At 37.3% G+C, this 20309-nt stretch overlaps 1 long non-coding RNA gene across 1 annotated transcript; it reads left to right on the top strand.

Annotated features, from left to right (window-relative positions):
• Positions 1 to 15953: 15953 nt before the first annotated feature.
• LOC149753270 (uncharacterized) lies at positions 15954 to 19627 on the top strand. Its single transcript, XR_016395703.1, has 2 exons — positions 15954 to 19118; positions 19221 to 19627. It is a non-coding gene; the product is annotated as an uncharacterized LOC149753270 (long non-coding RNA).
• Positions 19628 to 20309: the final 682 nt, after the last annotated feature.

The raw sequence follows: 20309 nt of genomic DNA, 5'->3' as shown, positions 1-20309 counted from the left end.
AAATTTAATAAGAAGATGCAGAAATACACTTCTTGTAGCCCTAAAATCTACAAGCCGATGGACAAAATAGCTATTAAGAAAATATGGGTTCCAAAAGGAACAATAATAGCTAACCTGCACGGACCCAAAAGAGCTTGGGTTCCAAAGTTGAAAATCTAAATATTTTCTGCAGGTGTGTCTAGCACTCAAGGCTCCAACAAAAGATGTTAAATTGGACATTGGGTGCTCTAGACATATATTAAAGAATGAAACTTAAAATATACTTAAGAAAAGTGACTAAAATGGAAGAAATAATGAAATTAGTAATTCTTGCATCCTCTCATACTGAAATTATTTTATTAGTTGATTAAAACACATCTTGCAAGTATTAATCATTCTTTTCTTGTGATATAAGTGATATTTCTGATATGAAAAGAAAATATATCCAAATCACTCCATCTTTCTAGATTATGCTTTACTTATAGATGGATAATTTGGTAAATCAATTCTCCTAAGAATAACTCAATGAATTCTCTATATGCTTGACTGAGAGTTTTTATCCATGGCATTATTGTTCATTGATCATAGATATGAAAATGTGTACTTGGTATATCTTTGAATATATGCATTATAAATACTATGATCAAAGAATTCTTTTTGGCATATAAAATTAACTTATGCTAGTATGGACCTAATCTCAAAAGATCTTGTCATTGGTTTACTTAGAATATCTTCTGCAAGGTCAAAGTTTACTATGCATGTTAACTAAGGAAACAAACAAGAATCAATTTCTAAATCTAAAGATGTTGTTTCCATCACTAAGTTTTCACAAGCTTACATTGGATTTGTTTTTGGCAAGCAAAATTAAAGTATTTTCTGCATTTGCTAAATCTTGTGAAAGGGATCAAATGAAAAAGGTTTGCAAACTATGAAAGTAAAAGAAGTATCATGGCATAGTGTTGAAAACCAATTTTGTATTAAGTTGTGCACAGAAAATAATATTGAATACAATTATTTCTGCACCAAAGAACACCATAAGTAAAATAGGGTTACTAGAATCCTTGAAGAAATGAAAAAGGCAATGTTGTACGATAGTCATTTAAAAGCTATCATCATTGCTTGTCATATATATGGTTTCTATTAGGTCTATTTTTGATGAAAACTCCATTTGATCTTCTGAAAAATAGAAAATGAACTACTGCATATCTTTCATATTTTTCAGTCGTACACGTTATACCTGATATATTCTTATGAAAATAATGCCAAATCTGATAAAGATATTTCTATCCTTGGATATCATTCATCAAGCAATGCATATAGAATATTCAATGAAAAGATTCTAGTTAAAGAAATATCAATTCAGTTTATTCTTTATGAGACTAATGATTCATTATCAAGATACTAAAATCAAATTATATATGGATATGTTTAATCTTTTACATATGACAATCTGAAAACTTGTTAATAATTAGAACCAAATTGAGTTTTCAGAAATGCACTTAATGAAGAAAAATTGGTGACTACTAAAAGATTCAATCAAGAAAAGATGAATTAGATCTTGATGAAATTCTTGCATGATTAGAAGTAAAGATCACCATTATCATTTGCTTGCTTTATGAGCTTTATATTCTGTCAAATGAATGTGTAGAATATACGTCTATGTGGTTATTTCATTTAAAAAAAATCTATGTAAAATAACCACCTTATTTGAAAACACTCATTACCAATATGATAAAGCAATATGTGATTTGGAACAAGCATCAAAAGCATGATAGAATAATTATTTCATCATACACCTAATAGACCAGATTGTGTGATCATTATGTGCCCTTATGCAAGACTTCAATCTAACTCTAATGAATCATAATTTATTGATAACAAATGAATCATAATCTGAATTTTGATAGAAACAATTGTTTAAGGCAATTTGATCAAAACTTAGCTAGCATGCCTTATTGATAATTATCTTAAGCAAATAGAATCTAAGCTAAATTGATGTTGAAAATAAAAAATTAATTTGACCTTGATGAATCTTCCTATTGCTTCACATGCTTGTCCTTGAACAGTCTTGGTTAATGAAACTATCTCTTTAGTTCAAGTGACATATGTTTGCTTATGTTTAGGCAATCTCTTGAGTAAAGTGACTCAACATTCAATTATTATCATATCTTAGGTTGAGTTACCTAGTTAAGAAATATGCTATATGAATGTTTTGTATCTTGAAGAAACTAATAACTTTCTTTCAAGAAAGAAAAGAATTTTGTTAATAATGCAGGATCCTTGAGCAAGAAAATGAGAGATTTCAACTTGAAGGACACCTCCACATAAGATACAACAAACATTCAAATGCAAACAAGAGAGAGGATCTTCTTCAGCCAAAAGTTCACACGTAAGAAATCTAGTTTGGCTTGAAGAATATATATATATAATGAATAGGTAATTTTAGATACCTTTCTCACAAATTAATTGAGCAAAGTCAATAACTTAAATCTTATGATGGCATGATTAAATTCTTTAATTATTAATTTTTGATATCATGTCTATATGTGTATTGACTGACTTATACTTTTAGAAACTGTTTCATGGTTTGCCCAAACTAAATGATTTCTTAGCCTATATCATAACCATGAAATACACAAGTATATGCTTAAAATTTTGGATGTAAAATAACTTGTGAGAAGTTATGAATCCATGAGCATAATGAAAATGTTGTTTGCATGATATACATATATATGATACATAAGATTAATTCTTTATTCTGCTCTTTCATGTAAATTACTTGAGAATAACAAAAAGAGAGAGAGATAAAGAAAAGAAAATGGATATTATTCAAGAGAAGTAAAATCTAAGTAAAGGCAAATACTTCATCTTAAGGAAAAGCAAAACAAGCATAATATATTTGACTTGTGAAAGGGATAAAATCCGTAATGAATTACACTTAAATAGAGGGAGAGTTTAAAGTAAATAGTTTAACCTTTCTATATTGCTCATCATATGGATGGTGCCAATGGGGAGGCTAGTGGTAGTACCCGGCACTATTTGACCCAACTATTCGGTGTAGGGCATATTAGGGACGGCACAAGAGGGAGGCTAGTGGTAGTACCTCGTGCCCCTTCCCAACTCCACCGGATAGGGAGCAAGTAGAGTATAGAACATAGGAAAGTTAAAAATGAAAGACAAAGTAAATGAAAGTATATAAGAAGAATCAAGTCAAATTTTTAATCACTTGAAAACACACTTTAAGGATGAAATCAGTGCAAAATTATATTTAAATAGGGGGAGTTTATTTGAAAAGAATTGATTTTGATCCTTGACATTCTTTTTCTTAATATTTTAATGCATGACTTAACACATGATATATTTTGCATATGGCATGATGTTCTGAATTATGGATTCTCAATATTTTGTAATGTTCCATGATTGGATAATCTGATTGAATGTTTGAAATACTATATGAAGTTATTTTATTTTATTATTGAAAAAAAATTTCAGATTTGTCGTTCACAATCATCTCTAAAATCTGAAAGTTGAATAAATTTGTAAAAAGGAGAAGAGAAGGATATCTCTATTTAGAGAAAATAAATTGATTTTGTTCTATCCTTCAACTTGCCTAAATTTGGTATATAATGTTCTAATTCGTACCAAAACTCAACATTAAATACGAAGATTCTGAAAGTGCTCTAATGTTATTGAAATATGTGTCTTCAATCATAATGATTTAAGATGAGCTACAAAGTAGAAGATACATATCTCAAATTTTGAGAGCCTTCTTGGAAATTCTTATGAAAATTCAGAATCTGATTTTGTATAAAAGCTTAAACTCAATATGATTTCTAAATAAAATCTTAATGTAAGAAAAACAGAATTAATTTTGGTATTGCTCCGATACGCATCCGAAACATATCATTTCTTATCTTTAAAGTGTACTAATATTGGTCCAAATGATGTGTTTTTTCGATGATCTTGATTGCAAACAAAAATTTCTAAAATATATGATCTTATTTTGATTTTAAAAAGATTTATTGTGCTTCATGTATACATTGATGAAAAACTATGATTAAGAAATTGAGTTCTATAAATGATCATCTATATTTTTTTTTTCTCTCCTACATTCTTAAAGACTTCCATCAGAATATATATAGAGTGAATGATCTTAAAGCTAGAAATATTTCAGCTCACTCGAATGATTCTAAAAGAAAGAAAATGTAAATGCCTTTGAAAGAAACTGAGCTTCAAATGAATCATTTTCTGATAAATATTTCTATACATTTTTCTCTAAGATTAGGAGAAAGCGTAACATGTTCTTAAAGGATTAGAAAGAGTGATTACTATAAATTTTGAATAATTCTAGATCACTCTACATTCTTGATATCATAAAGTTTCAGGTTTATTCACGTTTAACATTAAAATCTGAAATTCAACAAAAGAAAAGAATGATTAAAGAAGTATGCATCTTTTGAGGGGGAGCTTTAGATATCTTATCCTAAAGTTACTTCAATTTGAAGCATACCTTGATTTTTATGGATTGATTTTGATGAACCTTCTTATATTGCCACACTTGCTTTAATTATATAATAAGTTTATACCTTGAGATGAGTTCTATAAAGGTTGTCTTATCTCAAACCTTAAGTCTTATGAAAATAAGCTGAAACTTATAGAAAATATATTTTTGAGATTGACAATTTTATTGAACATTATCTTCAAATTCTAAACTCTTAAATGGAATGATCAATTAAGGGGGAGAAAGAAAATTTCAGAAGGAAAGATCATCTGAAGCTAAATCGCATAAATCCATAACTAAAGGAGAGAGAAAGAATACTAAATGAAAAGTGATCCTAATGCTCTCCAATATTTATCATCTGAAATTTAAATCTGAAAATTTTTACGATACACCTTGAAGCTTGTTATTTGGTTAGTATATCTTATGCATCAATCATGAACCAAATTGCAATTCAAATAGTTGATCTTAAGAGCCTCTAATTTAATGAAAAAGGGGGAGAATAACGTGTTGAATTTGCTTGAGTATCTTTTAGAAAATCTATTTTGAAATTTACTAATGAGTCCTAATTGGCTTGCTCTTTAGAACTTAAATTGTGTGCCAATTCATATTTTTTATGTATCAAATTGTGCTTATTTTCTAAAAGAACAAAAGAAAGTCTTTAAAGGAGCTCTGAGATGAATCATAAATTGCATGAATTCATATTTTAGCATTTGTGCCCCAATACTCTTATTATCATAAAAGAACCTTGAAGTCATTAAGAATTAATGATCCAACATGATGATATGTCTTTCAAATATATAAGTTTTGATCTTTTACTCTGAAAATCAATTAAATTGCTCTCATGTTGAGAAAATACTTAACAGATTGGGCAAAAGGTCTTAAATGAACAAGCTTTCATACTTATTAAAGAGAGGTTAGATTTTCACTCATGTGTTTCTTTGAATATCATTCGTGGTACTTCTTGAATTAACTTAAGAAAGATTCCACCTACACTTGATTAGAAAACTATCTGTGGTATCAAATTAGAAAACTTCTTAAAATCACATTCGATGTGTTCTTCTCTAAAATTATCTTAATTGTCTCTGATCTATGCTCATTAATCTGATTCTAATATTATTGCCTTGAGTTATATGATTCATATCCTTGCAATAATTTGACATGCAAATCAGAGTACAATAAGAAAAAGAAATATTTGAGTATTCTTATCTTTGTGCTTAATGTTTCACTATCTTTTTGATGTTGTCAAAAAGGGGGAGAAATATCTAAGTATATGCTCATAATGCTTTGTGTTTTGCATTGAACACCAACTCAGCTTAAATTGAAATATGTTGATTGTGTTAAGCTGATTAAATCTAAAGCATTATCATGAAGTATGTTTTTAAATATATATGTTTTCTACTTCATGCAACTTAGCTATGTATTACTTCTAGAACACAATATATTTTATATTGCATATACTCCAAGTTTTGTCATCATCAAAAAGGGGGAGACTGATGACCCAAAGATTGATTTAAAGATTGATTTTGATGATCACAAAACCTTGAAGTATAAATACTAATGTTTGTGTTGCAAGAAGAAAGATTATTTATTTTGCAAGGAACATAGCAAGTTGGAAGAATTCAAGAAGGCCTCCAAAGCTCTCAAGAAAAGTTAGAAGAAAGCCACACCTCATTGGCCCAAGATTCAAGTTCAAAGGCTTCAATTTAGAAGAGCAAGTTTTAAGAAAAATTCAAAGGAAAGGCACTCGAGTCGACTCCTACAGTTCCGAGTCGACTCCAAGGAGCAACAAACAGCCGGACAGAAAGATTCATCTCAGAACCTGTCAACGAGTCGACTCCTGAAGAGCGCGAGTCGACTCCGATGTTCACCGAGTCGACTCCAGGGTAGTACGAGTCGACTCCTAGGAGTCACAGGCAGAAAAGTCTGAGAGCAGTTTTTGGGTCTGAGATTCGAGTCGACTCCAGTGGAACGCGAGTCGACTCCGATGGTTGGCAAGTCGACTCCAAAGAAAGTGAGAGTCGACTCTCAGAGGAACACAAGGAAAAAGACAGAAGACCAATTTACTGACTCTGAGATTCGAGTCGACTCCCGCAATATGCGAGTCGACTCCTAGACACCGCAACCCAAAGACAGAAGACGGTATTTTCGTCTCTGAGAGGCGAGTCGACTCCAAGACAGTTCGAGTCGACTCCAAGGCAGCGCGACCCCAAAAATGCAGAGGATCAGTTTTTGGGCTCTGAGAGCCGAGTCGACTCCAAGAGAATCCGAGTCGACTCGAGGAAGAAAATCAGAAAGTATGTCCTCTGGATTCATGGGATGAGCCGACTCCGAAGATGCCAAGTCAGCTCCAGATGTTGGCGAGTCGACTCCGGGTTAAGTCGAGTCGACTCCCAGTCAAGGCATGCACTTTAATTCAAATTTGGAACAGTGGCCGAGTCGTCCCCAGTAAAGCACGAGTCGACTCCTGCAACAGACGAGTCGACTCCTGATCGCGCGAGTCGACTCCGATCCCAACGGTAATATTGTCAGGAAGTGCAGACTGTGTCCAACGGCTCTATTTTTATCTCTAACGGCTATATTCTTGTTTCCATGCCATCAAAAGCTATAAAAACAAGAGGAGAGCTAGGGGAGAAGTTATGGAAGTAGGAAAGAACATTTAGAAAAGAGATTTCAAAGAGATTACAAGGGAAATCTCCCATAAGCACAAAAGGGCCATTCAAAGCAAAATAGAGAGAAGAAGAGCATCCAAGTGAATCACAAAGCTTCCTCTTCATCCGTGTGCTGCCTCGGAAATCCTCTACTTCGTGCCAAATCAGAAGAGGGTCAAGTAAAGAAGAAGCCAAGCTCCTTCATCTTCAAATCTCGTTTGAGGGCTTCTCTTTACTCTCTTTGTTTATATTGTTATATTTGCTTATTTAAGAAGCTTTGATTTGTTTTAAACTTTGATTTTAATATCTTGTAACTTGATTCAATCAAGGGATTGAATCAAGGGCTTAAGGTTTGTTGGTGAGCCAAAGAGAAAACCAACGGTGTTAGGTTTGTTGGTAAGCCTAGGATAAAACCAACGTGTAAGGGTTCGATTGTGATCCCGGGAAAACAATCGGGGTGGTTCTAGTCGGTGAGCCTGGAAAAACCGACCGAGTTCGTTGTGCGCTCGTAAAACAACAAGTTGGGTTGTGAGCTTGTAAAACAACCGGCTGTAATCTGTAGGATTATAGTGAAATTCCCAAGAGGTCTTGGGGAGTGGATGTAGGTGCTGGGGTGCACCGAACCACTATATGTTTGTTGTGTTTGTAATGATTCTTGTCATTGTCTAACTTACTCACTTACTTACTTAGATAAATTGCTTGCTTAACTTTTATCCGCGCATCCTTTAGTTGCAAGCATATTCAATCTAGTCACATTCTATACATCAAACTGTTGCTAAGTTTAAATTTCACTGTGCATCTATATAACTTAGCATAATTAATTGAAAAGTTTTAGAAGTAGTCTAAAAGTTTAAAAGGACCCAATTCACCCCCCCTCTTGGGTTGTATCTACTGGGCAACACCTTTTCACCGGTAGCCATGCTGAAGTCCATTCGAACGTTGCTTGCCATTACAGCTTATCATGATTATGAGATATGGCAGATGGATGTGAAAACTGCATTACTTAATGGATATCTTGAGGAAGATATCTATATGGAACAACCTCAGGGTTTCACTTTCAGTGATGGTGATCACAAGATCTGCAAGATGCAAAGATCCATTTATGGACTAAAGCAAGCATCTCAGAATTGAAACACTCATTTCAATGATGTGATCAAATCGTTTAATTTCATCAAAAACGAAGAGAAACCATGTGTGTACAAATAGGTCAGAGGGAGGGCTATAGTATTCCTCGTATTGTACGTAGATGATATACTTCTGATTGGGAATGATATTCCCATGCTCACATCGGTCAAGTTATGGTTGTCTAAAAAGTTCTCCATGAAAGACCTAGGTGAAGAATCTTATAGTTTGGGGAAAGGTCTATAGAGATAGATTTAATAGGATGCTTGCCTATCACAGAAAATGTACATAGAGGAAGTGCTGAAGAGGTTCAACATGGAAAACTCTAAGAGGGGATTGTTACCCCTAAGGCATGGGATAAATCTCTCCAAGAAGATGTGCCCCAAAACATCTGAAGAGATTCAGCGCATGAGTAGGATCAATTATGCATCGGCAATAGGGAGCTTCATGTATGCCATGTTATGTACTCGACCTGATATAGCACATGCTGTGAGTATCACGACCAGATATCAGTCAAATCCAGGCGAAGAGCACTGGATAGCTGTGAAAAATATCCTTAAGTACTTAAGAAGGACTAAGGATATGTTTTTGATCTTTGGGGGAGGCACAGAGTTAAAAGTAAAAGGATATACTGATTCAGACTTCATGACTGACCCTGATGATAGAAAGTCTACATCAGGATATGTATTCTTATGTAATGGAGGATTGGTAAATTGGAAGAGTTCCAAGCAACTGATTATTCTAGATTCTATCATGGAAGCAGAGTACATTGCTACATCTGATGCTGCGAATGAAGCGTTCTGGTACAAGAAGTTTGTCGAAGAGCTAGGAGTCATGTCATCAGATATCATAACCCTTTTCTGCAACAATAACGGCGTTATAGCACTGGCTAAGGAGCCGAGGTCTCATCAAAAGTTCAAGCACATAGAGCGGCGATTTCATCTAATTCACGACTACCTCGAAAAGAAGTATGTAGAGGTGCAGAGAGTAGACTCCACTGATAACGTGGCGGACCCATTCACTAAGCAGCTAAGTCAGCGAAAGTTGGAAGTCCATCTTAAGAAGATGGGACTGAGATACATGTCTGATTGGCTTTAGTGCAAGTGGGAGATTGTTAGAAGTATGCCCTAGAAGCCAATGTGGCTGACGCATATTTGTAATCTGAGGCATAAATTTATAATTTGATACTTATTAATAAATAAGATTGGGCAATTTATTTTTCATTTATGTTTGTATGTGTCCATGAATCGTCCAAGAAATTAATAGATGATGACACATATTCTCAAAAGAGTTGAGAATTTGAGACATGTGTCATTAGGGATTAATTTCTAAATGCTCCTAATCGATGGATCCATCATGAGAGACGGTGATCGATCCGCTGAGATTAGTGCACAGATCACTTAGTCAGATAGACGAGTCTCGAGTCCATGGTGTAGAGACACTGGAGTGATTGTGCGAGTACTTGTAATGAACGTGACCAAAGATAGTAGTCACATGGATGTCTATCCACTCGTCAGTGACTACTTATGTCGTAGTTGTATGATTGGTCCTTTGACCTGCGATGCCTCAGCTATTCACTGTGAGGTTGCTGTAGTTTGACGAACATGTGAACTTGGGCCCTAGCCATTCGGGTCCTTGTGGTACGGATTGGCTGCAGTTGGTTCATTTTGGAATAGGGTTGCATCTAGATGGGATCTATCAACCTTGATAGATTAGGAGTGATCCTATGTGATTTATAAGACTGAGTTCGATAAATTCCTGGCCAGGTATTTTGGAAAAAAAATTTTCGTATCTCAAACTAGAAGTTGTATAAATTTGACATATGACGGACGATGGGGTTTGACGACATATCCATAACCTCCGTCACGTCTGGATCCATAATAGAGAGACTGTATCATACGCTAACTGCACCTAGAGGTTCATATATTCCATTCTGCTGGGTTGCCACCATATACTGCTAGGTGTCACTAGTGGATTGTGAAACTCGAAGGCATTCACTTGGTGATCAGTGAACCCTAAGAGTAGAACTGAAATCGTTTCAGTCTACTGAAAAAAGTTTCAGTGATATTGAGATGGAGATCTTAATATGTCTCACTATCGGTCAGAATAGAACATATGAGATCACACACATAGAGGATTTAATTAGTCAGACTATCATAATTGTGATTTAGAATCTCAATTGAAGTCAATTATCAATATGATTGGTGATTAAATTAATCCATAATTATTAGTGAGTTAATGGAAGAAGAATTAAGTGGAATTGATTGCAATTGGATTGCAATTGAGCTGATTTAATGAGCCAAATTAAATTGGGTTCGACCCAAATTGATTTGGATTCATGATTGGGTCAATTTGATTAAACCAAGTTTGTGCGGATTTTAAAGACCACATGTCGTCGTAGGATGAATATGACTTAAGTCATGTTCACACTATGCAGACTTTAAAGTCTACATGGCGTCGTAGGATGCATGCTCCCAAATCAATTAATTCTCCTGATAAGATTAGGAGTCCTAATGTGATTAGAAAATTAATCAATTGATTAAGTGGACATATGTCATGCATCTATGAGCACCAAGATTGGACACTTGGAATTAATTCAAGGGTGGATTATAGTCCCATACTCCTAATAAGATTAGGAGAAGCCCTAAACCAATCTATAAAAAGGGAGGCATGTGCATTGAATTCTTAATCCTAGATCCCCACGCCTCTCTCCCTCTCTTCTTCCTTCCTTCTCCACGGCAGCAAGAGGACCTCATCTTCCTCTTCATCCACAGGAGCAAGGCAAGGAAGATCCATGCTTAAAGCTTCATCTCCCATCTTCCTCCATTGCGAGCAAGGTTGAAGAACAAAGCATTCTTCTTCAAAGAGGTATGTTGCAGATTTTTATCTTTCAATATTATGATAGTCATAAGAGGTCTTTGCAAGGAGCTAGCACTCCGGTAAGACCTATTCTCAGATAATTAAATTCTCGTGTGGATACCTGTAGAGGCCGGATAATTGTGCGGCTCAAACAGGAACCTAGAATAGATCATCAGGCTGCTGTGTTCTACACATGCAGAATTTTTGAAAAGAAAATCTTCAAATTTATAACTTCTGATTTTCATTTCAGTTTTATGAATCTTAATCAATCCTCCTCAGATCCTAATCTCCCCTCCCTAATTTGTTCAAAGATTTTCTGGATTTGGATCCAGAAAATTTTTTGAATTCTACGATCCGAGGCGCGTTCATACGATGAACGACGTTCCGTTCGAATTTCGCTGCGAACGTCGCATCGAACGGGGCGTAAATCAGCACTTGTTGTAGAACACTTAATTACTTGAGATTCAATTCTTTCCCAGGATGTATTTGCATACAACAACAACAGCAGCAGTATGAATTGCTTGTTACAATTTCTCTTTGAGATTATAGCAGGAGTAACACCACGACAACCATTGGACCTAGTACCACTATCAATCTCTGGATAGCCTTTAGTTTCTTAGTTATCTATTAACCTTTATATTTTTAAAGTTCATATCTTCTTTTAAACTTCTAGGATTAGTTTAAATTTCTTGCTTATATAGTTTAATCTTCTATCATGTCACTTTAAAGCTCGCGCTAGGCCTCCTAGCCTGCTTCACTTAGCTTTGTAATTAGCTTCATAGAGTTATCTTCCTGTTTCTCCTTTTCAGGCTGTATGATGGAGGAAACATGAGGTTCTGCTATCTTTTCCTGCTCTAATCCTATCTTCTTCTCCTTCAACTCTTCAATGCATCTAAGTAGTAACATGATCTTCTTCTCATTCAGAGTGATGGTGCGCATAATATTTAGATCTTGACGAGTAACGTCATGGTCGTAGAGCCATGCCGACCCAGAAGGAGGTGGCAAACCTTCATGGGAATTACATCACACCAAGTTTCATCTTCATACCCTTTGTTCCATCCAAAGAGAAGAAGGCACTTGTGGTTGCCTAGAATTGTTTGGTCCTTAACCCAGGCAACTTGATAGGACGAAGGGTGAAGGATAGTTTTGAACCTAAGCTTGTCCATGAGCTCCTTGGAGGCTGCTGTGTTCTCGCTGCTGACACTATAGATGATGACATCAATGTAGCGATCCTAGCAAGTAACACAACAACGAAAGATATTGTTCAGCCTCCAATCAACCTTTACTTCCTACTGAGGGGTAGTGGGGACAAAATGAAGAATAAGGGAGCAACAACCATGTTATTCCTCATCATCCATAATGGGTTCTTCCTACTGTGTCTTCTCGAGTTCTTTAACAGTAGAATTATCTTCTTCAAGCATTTTGGTTTGCTCTTCCCAAACTGGCTAAGATTAGTTCAAAGTTCTTGTAGGGAACCATGCAGCCATGTTTTTGTACCCTTTCCACTTGAAATATTATATGCCTGATCTGGGAGCACTATGAGTAGTTGGGGTCTTCAACCTTTTACCATTAGGCTTAGATCATATGCGCTTGCTCAGGTTTGTACTGGCTGGCTTTAGTACATCATGTGGTAGGCGCGGATTTGACCCTTTGGTTTGGAAATTCAAACTACAAGCTTTGGACTTAAAGCACTCAACCCTTTTGGGCACCTGATTCCTTCTTCCAGGTTTTCCGTTTGTAGTATCACCATCTGATCTTGGATCTCATGATAAAGTCTATTAGGAAACTGGCCAACCTACTGGTTTGGGGTTTCACTGAAAGAACTCAAAGTGTGAGCTTGTTGAATTCTTCTCAATACTCTTGGACTGATCTAGTTCATTACTTGAGTTGAAACATCATGCTTAAAGGTTTTAGGACTAGTCTAATTATAGTAGCCGTCCAACTTCTCCCTCATCTGGGCCCATGCTACGATGGGTCTCATGCTATATTGAGTTCATATTGTCTTCTAGGATAGATCATTAGATACAAGCTAGGCCTGTAAGATTAGCATGAAGGAATTGGACTTGCTCTTTGTCGGGTAGACGGTGCCAACCAAAATAGTCATCAATTGAAGCTATCCAATCTTGGAAAGCCTCTAGTTCTAATTCTCCAAAGAAGTCATCTATGATCAAGCATACATTCTTGTCATGATGCCTATGGTATTTTTTTCTTTTGGTTGCTGGTTTCTAATAGGATTGTGATGATTCAAGCATGGAAAGTTCCCAACTACTGGTCCTCTTCTAGTTGGCTTAGGATTAGTTGGTTATAGGATTGGGAGTGTCTGTAAGTGGGGTAGAATGTCCTACATGGTAGTTTGTAACTACCTCATGGTCTGCATGCTCTTTAACTCGAGAATTGGAATTATCATCTAGATTCATGCTTGATGTGGTTTATTGAGTTGTTGTCAAGCTTCTAGAAACTTTCGGCCATTGTAGAGGTGCATGCACGACTGTGTATGCTATGAAAAACTCCTTACACGGCTAGAACTATGTTAGTTATTCAGTTACCAACAGTGATAGGGTTGTCATTGGATTTAAATAGACAAGTAGAAAAATGCCATTGAAATAGAACAAATGGTGTTAGTTGTTCAATGCTCCCGCTTGATCTAGGGCTTATTATGGAGTCACCATCTAGCTAAGATGCCATAAATCTATCTAATGGACAAGATTATGGGTAACGATCTAATTTATTGGCAAGGAAGGACTTATGAGTGCAACTTCACCATCCCTCCAATAAGGAGGTCCTAGAGGCAGATTCCTAATTCATACTTTGCCATTAATTAGAGACCATATAGTGGATTGCTTGCCATCAAATAGGAATTAGATGGTTGGCTACTTGCCATTGATTGAGACTACTTCACGATATGTGCACGAACATGGCCTATTTAAAAGAGTGATAGAAAAGTAATCAAGCAAAAATCCTGCATTAATTAGAAGTTCAAAAATAATTCGGACTTTGAAAGAAAAATAATTTTTAAAATAACCAAAAGTTTTAAAGAAACTAGAAACTTGAAATATTAAAAACTTAAGAACAGTTTTTATTACATTTTTTTGGAAATAAATGAGAAAAAAATTTAAATTTCTTAGGACTCAATTTTTTAAGAAAAAGAATGTGTGCATCACAAAGCCAAAGCCAAAGTATGAAAGAACCGGCTCTGATACTAGAAAAGCTGATGTACGATGACAGCCAGCTTGAGTATTAAAGCGACATAGTGGAAGCATAGAATGTAAAAACCAATTTTGCAACATAGATCAACCAGAAGCTTAAAAAGAAAAAGAAAAGAAGCAAAAAGTAAATTAGAAGAACTAAGGGATAACTAGCAGCGCTTTACCTTGCTACCAAAAGGGCTTCCCCATGGTCCAGAATCCATTTCAAGTGATTCCGAAGCATATTAAATGGCCAATAACTCCAAGAACTAACTGATATCATTGTCCCTGAAATCCACCAAGATCACTCTAGAATCCATCAGAGTATGTACAGAATCCACCATGCAAAAAAACAAAATTGAGAGGAAACATGAATTAACGTGCACTTAAGAGATTAAAAAAAAAAAAACATTCATTGATGTGAATTTTGAGTATATAAGGGGGTATCTGTATCGTTCTAGAGCCCCTTATATTGGTACACTCTAAGATGTCTCTAGAAATTGATTATAAACTTGCACAACTTGTAATAAAAGTATTCTAGAACAATTTCCTCACCTTAGAGGAGCTTCTGGATGAAAAAAACCTTCCAATAATATGAATTTCATCATTTGAACCTTTTCCACACTAATCATTGTAGATTCGGAACAATGTATACCCAATTTGGGTCAAATTCGGACAAAATTTGAACTAATACAAACTTAGTCCATCATCATTTGGCTTTAAACACATAGTTAGTTGAACAGACACAGCATCATTTCAATGTTAGTTTAACTGATACAGCATGGTTTCACCATCGGTTCAAGGATTTGACTACACTAGTATAGCTTCACAATTTTGAACATATCTTCTTCATCTAAGCTTTGATCAAGACTATTCAAGATAAAGCTTACTTGATATTAGATGTAATAGAAATTATTTGAGCTTATGTTCAATTTGACTTGTTCGTGGTGCAGTGTTCTTTGAGACAGTTGCGTACCGGACTACTTCTAAGACTATGACACTATTGACATGTTTTATAAAATTTATGCTCATTGCACATTTATGAGTCGAGTGTCACCTTTTGTCCTCCATTTAGTTGTTCCTAGAAGGGACAGAGGGTCGCCCGGAGCTCTTGTGACAGCGAAGGGTTCAATTTGGGTAGTTCTATATACACCCCCCCTATTGCTCAGGACACCCCCCAAAAACCAAAAAAAAAATACCCAAACTAACCTTTAGTGTAATTACCATATTGCCCTTGAAATTTTCTCATACACCCCCCCTTCCTCCTCCTCCGTTTCGTTTTGAAAAGAAAAAAAAAACCCCCCCTCAAACCCCCCTTAAACCCCTCGATCCATTTACATCGTTTAGGCGATCTTTGAAGGAGATTTAAGCCCCATTCGAAGCATGGACAAGCAACTAGTGATTTGGGACGAGGAATCGGCCGCAAAGGTACGTGTTCCACCTTGTTTCGAATTTTTTTTTTCACGGTTCGTGCTCCGTTCGGCACTGGATCGCCGAACAAAAGGCTTCTGTTCGGCTGAACAGTGCCGAACAGAAGCCTTCTGTTCGGCAACCCTCAACCGAACAGAAGCCTTCTGTTCGGCTGCCCGGTGCCGAACAGAAGCCTTCTGTTCGGCTGCACAGTGCCGAACAGAAGGGTTCTGTCCGACTCTGTGCAGCCGAACAGAAGCCTTCTGTTCGGCACTGTGCAGCCGAACAGAAGGCTTCTGGTGCCAAATCGCGTGCCGTGCTGAATTTTGTGCCGAACAGATCCTCTGATTCATTAATTCTTGGTGATAAATTATTTTATATGTAGGGCTATGCTACAACCGAATCGAGTATAATTGGATCAGAATTTGTACTGGATTACACAAGCGAATTTACAACTTACGAGGTATTATAATGTATTGTGCAATTTTGTATTAGTTTAGCGAGCTATTTTTACAACTGTGTACTTACATAAATTGTTTAATGTATAGATCTTCAAGAGTAGAGAGGACTTGTGTAATTGGTGTCGTGAAGCTGGGAGGCGAAATGGTTTTGTTGTTGTAATCAAATCATCTGATGCAGGTACCATTTCTAAGAAACCCAGAATTACGTTAGGTTGTGAGAGGGGTGGGACGTACCGAACCAAAAAAGAAAAGCGAATAAAGACTGCCTGTGGGACAAAGAAGTGTGGATGCCCTTTTGCATTAAGAGGAAAGAAATTGGATACTGCGGATGATTGGATATTACTGGTCGTATGTGGAGTGCACAATCATCCCGCTGCAGAGAATCTGGAGGGGCACTCATATGCAGGGAGATTATCTGAGCAGGAGACGGAATTGTTAGTGGATATGTCGAAGAGTTTGGTTCGTCCAAAGGACATATTATCCACATTGAAGGAAAGAGATGCCCTCAATGTTACGACTATCAAGACTATCTACAATGTACGTCAACGGTTTAAGGTTGCAGAGAAAGCTGGGAGGTCTGAAATGCAACATCTATTAGGTAAATTATCAGAGGCTAAATATATTGAGTGGCATAGGAATTGTACTAATACGGATGTTGTGCATGACTTATTTTGGGCACACCCTGGCAGCATTGATTTGTTCCGTGCATTTCCCCGTGTGTTGATAATGGATTGCACGTACAAGACGAATAGGTATCGTCTTCCGCTCTTAGAGATTGTGGGGGTGACATCTACTGACATGACATTTTCAGTTGCTTTTGTATACTTAAATTCTGAGGGGGAAGAAAGCTATACTTGGGCATTAGAGAGATTGCGCAGTGTCATAGCTGATGATGTTTTGCCTGAGTTGATTGTTACAGATAGAGACTTGGCTTTGATGAATGCAATTCATAGAGTATTTCCTACTGCTAGACATTTATTATGTAGATGGCATATTAGTAGGAATGTTTTGGCCAAGTGCAAAAAAAATTTCGAATTGAAGGAGAAATAGGATAAATTTATTATGAGTTGGAATGTACTAGTGCTGTCCTCCACGGAAGACGAGTATAATGATCGCTGGAGTGCACTGCAGAGAGAGTTCGGTACCTATCCAGATGCACTACAGTATGTGTCAGATACTTGGCTGAGCAAATACAAGGAAAGATTTGTTGCGGCGTGGACGGATACATGCAGGCACTACGGAAATGTGACGACAAATAGGTATCACAAATAAAGACTCATTTAATTTTAATTTGCCTCAATTGTTATATCTAACTTTCATTTGTTTACTAGGGTCGAGAGTGCACATGCAAAGCTCAAAAAGCAGCTTGGATCAAGCCAAGGAAGTTTCGAGTCATCTTGGACTAGAATACATGGATTGATTGAGTTGCAGCACAGCTCCGTTAAAGCCTCATTGGAGAAGAGTTTATTGGTAGTGCAGCACAACTTCAAGCCAGCTGAATTCAAAGAGTTGCGAGGTTTCATATCTATAAGTGCGTTAAATCATGTCCTCGCCCAATCGAAACGAGCCAATTCAGTTGGGTTTGATGATTCAAATTGTGGGTGCGCTATTCGACGCACACATGGTATACCATGTGCTCACCAGATTGCGCGGTACAGGGTGGAAGGTCGGCCCATTCCTCTCGACTGCATAGATCCTCATTGGAGGAAACTTGATATTCTGCCTACCCCCCCCGTGCAGCCAATTCAGTTGAGTTGTGATGCAGAGTTAGATTTGATTGCGCTACGATTCAAGAAGTTAGATGGGGCTTCTCAATTGCAGATGATCAAGAAGTTACGAGAGATTGCAAGTCCAGATAGTACACCTCTTTTAGAGCCTGCAAAACGGAAGACCGGTTCACGTGGGCGCGCTTCAATGAAGGTTGATACGTCTACTCGACGTGACCCGTCTGCGTTTGAGTTGGTTCTATCTGGACAGGATAGTTATTCACCTGGTGTTGAGAAAGTTACCATCCGCAATCCATCTACTCAGATTCAAAAGAGGCGGCCCAAGCAAAAGGTAAGTACCAAATATTTATTTCCTTACAATAGGTATCACAACGTCTACGGGACGGTCCGTGCCGTGCCGGTATGTCATGTGCCGATACGGGACATGTCGGGACGTGCCGTGCCGAGATGTGCCGATACGGGACATGTCGGGACGTGCCGTGCCGAGATGTGCCGATACGGGACATGTCGGGACGTGCCGTGCCGAGATGTGCCGATACGGGATGTGCCGTGCCGAGATGTGCCGATACGGGATGTGCCGTGCCGAGATGTACCGATACGGGACATGTCGGTACGTGCCGTGCCGAGATGTGCCGATACGGGACATGTCGGGACGTGCCGTGCCGTGCCGGTACGGGATGTGCTGAGACGGATAACTATTTGGATATTTCTGCCATTGTTACATATTTTCTATCATTTGATATTATTTGCAGGTTTCTCGTACTAGAGCCCAGTCACATACGCCCATTATCTATATTGATGCTATTCCTTCTACCTTGAGACCATACATCCAGCATATCAAGGATGTAAAAGCTGATGGGAATTGCGGATTTAGGGCAATAGCTGACTTACTGGGATTTGGAGAAGATGACTGGGTGCGTGTTAGGAAGGATTTATTGCAAGAGTTGCAATGTCATTCGGACCACTATCGCACATTATATGGTGTGGAAGGGACGATTGCTGAGATCACTCATGCATTATCATATTATGATGATTGTCCACCATATGACAGATGGATGACTATGCCGGACATGGGTCATCTTATAGCATCCTGCTATAATGTTGTCCTATACCATCTCTCGTTGCAACAATGTCTGACCTTCCTACCTCTCCGTTCTGTGCCAGTACCTCTTCTATCCCGCAAAGATATCGCTATCGGATTCGTAAATGGAAATCATTTTGTTGAGGTACTACGTTCACAACACTTGCGAATATTTAATTTTGCTTATTTAATTTTGCTTATTTATAATTTTGTAGCTATTAATATTTTCTTATTTCTAATTTTGAAGGTGTTCTTGTTGCCGGGACATCCCGTTCCGCCAGTAGCGACCAACTGGCGAAAATATCATCTTCCTTGTGCTACCGGATGGAAAAATTCATATGAAGCACGGATTCAACAGTTCAAAGAGAGCATCTCACCTAATGTTATAATTAGCGAGACAGTAGAGTTAGATTGATTATTTATATATGTACAATTTTTGAAAGTTGTAAATTTTTTTGGGCTCTTAGAGTCATGTACTGTGAAACTCCATCATCAGCTGGGAATACATATGACGACTGTTGTTTCCGTTGAGATTTCAGATGTAAACAGAAACATACTTAAGAGCTGGTGGGAGCAAACAAATCAAACAGGGGAACTAATAGACCTTTCTGATGTACAAGAACTTAACGGTGACAAGCTTGAGCAGATGATTAACACATTTGTTGGAAAAGAGGGCTCTGTGATGTTCTTGGTTAAGAGGTTAATCGGCTGCCCTCTCCTTGCAAGGCCAGGTCTTGCCACTGGCACCCTCTTAGGCTTTGCTGCCTTTTTTGGAGGAGAACTTTGTCCAGGGTCAGCTTTGATTGGAACAACATTTGGAGGTACCTCAGGGGGAGGTGGAGGCAGAACATCAGTCGTATCAGATTCAGGGTCAAACCCCCCACGGGACTCCATCTCCTCAGGGGGAGGTGGAGGCAAGACAGTAGAGTTAGATTGATTGTTTATATATGTACAATTTTTGAAAGTTGTAAATTTTTTTGGCCTCTTAGAGTCATGTACTGTGAAACTCCATCATCAATATAAATCAAAAAATATCTGTCTTCGCATTGTTAGATTGATTGTTATGTGCACTGTTATATTTGTGTAAAATAGAACGGGCCAGGCTTTACAAAGATTACACGTAAATGTACCAAAAATATATATTTTTCATTAATATCAAAGGCTTTACAAAGATTACAAAGGCTCCATCATCAATCCCTATGACGCCATCGTCGACGCGTGTACTGCTGTACGTCCGAATGAGAGGGTCCTGGATCCGAATGAGAGGGTGCTGTACTCGGGCCAGGCTCATCACCCAGAAGTACCTGATGCATCTGAGAAATAGCATCATATAGGT

Source organism: Phoenix dactylifera, chromosome 6 (genome assembly GCF_051530095.1).
Source record: "Phoenix dactylifera cultivar Ajwa chromosome 6, Ajwa_hap1_PhDact_Kaust_v1.1, whole genome shotgun sequence".
NCBI lineage: Eukaryota > Viridiplantae > Streptophyta > Magnoliopsida > Arecales > Arecaceae > Phoenix > Phoenix dactylifera.
The sequence above is the reverse complement of the archived record's forward strand: the minus strand, read 5'-3'. Positions and strand labels throughout refer to the sequence as shown.